The following is a 2,951-nucleotide window of genomic DNA, read 5'->3' as shown; positions in this document are numbered from 1 at the left end:
AGCAATAAGATGTATCTTCCTCTTTATAAAGCATTATATGGAATATTTAGGAAGCGCTTACTAATCACTTTTCACCTCTTTACGTTGAACAGTAGCCATATCAAGTTAGAAAGTTCCATGGTTCAGGCAAGTGTTTAGCATGATACCAGTTACTAGAGTTTGAAACATTTTGAGGATTCAAAAGCAATGTGTATCGAGTGTTTTTCAGATTAAAATATTAAAAATTCATAATTTTTTGTTCCTATGTAATACTTTATATTATGCATGGAAAAAAAAACTCCTTAAGTTATACAAATGCCACTTCCTTATTCCTAAATCGTTCTATTTTTTTCGACATTATTCGGTAGCATTATGATCTCAGACATGCTTAATGTCAGTGTTTGAGTTCTGTTGCTTCTGACTTATTCAGTGACATTATGATTTCAAGCATGCTAATTGTTTGTTTGAGCTCTTCTATCATTGTTTTTGCTAAACTTCCCGCTCAAATTCGATTCGAAGAGTAGATCAGTCGTGTCCTGATTCGAAAACGGGTGAGAGTGATGGAAGGAACAAGGACAATTTATAGCATATTAGATTCTTTTTTCTTTTCTGCCAGATATTCATGAAGCTTTTTGGGGAAGAAAGAGAAGGAATTTACTTCTGCCGAACATTTGTAGTTATAAAATTTTGAGTATTAAATGCCTTTTCTATTTTGCAAGATTTCCTCAAATTTCTTTTTGTAGTCATTTACAGTATTTTTTTGGAAATTGTTGCTGCTTCTACTTTACTAAATCAATAGTGTCAGATGGATTCAAAACTATTGGGAAATTCCTGCTAGATTTTCATGTTTTAATAAGTGTTGCTCAAAATGTTCATGATCAGTTTCGTCAACCATCTACAATTTTATATGCCCTGTAGTTCTGCTTTATGGATTTTCTTCTGAAGGCGAAATTGAAGTTCTTGAAATTTAGATATGATGTTTCTGTATTTGAAAGTATGTTTCTGAATTTGAGATTCTTCGAAATAGTTTTTCAAAAAAGCATGAAAAGTGTGAGAGCATGAAAAATGAAAACATCGATTCTGTGATGAAAGTACTGATTTATGTGCCTATTGTATGATGTGCTTTGATTGGATTGTTACATTTGTTATTTGTCTTTATTTTATAAGAAGATACTTGTTATTATTTTATAAGAAGTTACTTCATGGTTGTTGCAACTTGTAATGAAAGCTTTGAAGTTAAATTTTGTTTTGCTGTCATGCTAGCAAATGTATTATCAGTGCAAAGGCATCTGCTCATCTTGTTTCTTTTTCATAATTATCGGTGATTCACCGTAAATAATGCTCTGCTAAATAATACTCTACTCTGTAAATAATACTCTGTTTAATTTTTCTGTTGGTATTCTTTGCCATGATCTGAGCAATATTTATCTTGAGGTTGAGGATAATTCATTTAGGGTTATGCGAAAGTAGCGTCAAATCCTACCTCGGATAGACACACTAATGAAGGGAGATTGATTTCCTTTCCAGTGAGATGTGATTTTTCTTGGCTTGTTATTTTATGAAATCATTGAAGAAATTATTGTTTCTGAAATTATTGACCTTAAGAAGTTCCATTATTTCATCTGAATGCGGTTGTTGAATACGTTCTTCAAGAAAAGGTCAAAAGAAGGTTATGGTAGGACCACCTTTATGGTCTCGCTGTTCTTCACCATGTTTTCCACTGGTTAGCTATCTGTTTTAGAATTGAAATATGCCTAAAAGCTACTTTGTCAATTCCCCAACAGTTTCAGAGGCTGAAATTAAATTTAAATATTTCCTATTCTATTGTTTCGATATATTTTACTGAAATTATACTTTGCAGTATTTATGGTTTGGACAGAACAGGAGCAGAAAAGGCGTCGTCAGGCTAACGTTAAGGAATATATTCATAAACTCCAGCAGTAGGTTATGAAAAGAAAGTGTCGAAATTGTTCTGTTTAAAATTTTACGTACGCATTGCTTTCTGAGTCAAATTTTTGTACAGTTTTTTGCCTTCATCAGTGATGGCATATTTCTGTTACCTTTTTGATGTGCATATTGGTGTAATACATTAGGACAAATGAAAATGCAAAAATAAGGCGGCATGAACAATTAGTGTGTTTCAACTTGATCGGAACATATTTTTTAAGCTCTACTTTAGCTAATGGTTTGTAAACGGATGTAAATGGTCTAATATGATGTCAGATTAATAACACTTTTTTGTTTTGCATCTTTATCACGAAATATCGAAATAAATTGCTGTTTTCTGTTGATTGCTGTTTTCAGATAATTTCAGCTGGTCTCGCACTGTTTTATGTACTTTCAGTAAACTGTTGTTTGGAAAATAAACAGATTTTATTAATCATCTGGAGTTTGTGTCGAAAAAAAGTGGTGTTAATTTGAAAATTTTAATAGATTTTATCGTTCCGATGGGAAAAGGAACAGTCCACGTTTTTATTAAATCTCTTAAAATGAAGACATTGTAGATGTGGTGTTGGTTTGGTTGATCGATGGTTGTTAGTCTAACATAAAGTTGAAATGCAAACGTTGAACAATTGCTTGCGTAAAACAGCTAAATTAGCTAGAATAAATGAAGCCCTAGTGTCGAGTGGTGCCACTGTGATGTCCCGTGGAATTCCAGCTATTCTATCAAAATTTCCTCCTGGAAATAGGTAATCATGTGTCGTTATGAGTAATGCTTGAAGTGACTCCATTTTTCTAGTTTAGGTAATCTATGATAGATTGTTTTGACTTTACTTTTTACATTCTAATTTGGCATCAATTAATAATCTTCAGTGTTATCATGAAATATCTCTTTTTTGAGAAATTTTTTTCACTGAACATTTCACCGACGTAACCAATGTCTTTCATTGCCATAGCGGTTTTTGTCTATTTAGTTCTATCATTTTACTTGGTATTTGAACTAATGCGTATCTATCAGTTCGTGTGGTACC

The sequence above is a fragment of the Loa loa genome (genome assembly GCF_000183805.2).
Source record: "Loa loa unplaced genomic scaffold supercont3.10, whole genome shotgun sequence".
Classification (NCBI taxonomy): Eukaryota; Metazoa; Nematoda; class Chromadorea; order Rhabditida; family Onchocercidae; genus Loa; species Loa loa.
The sequence above is the reverse complement of the archived record's forward strand: the minus strand, read 5'-3'. Positions refer to the sequence as shown.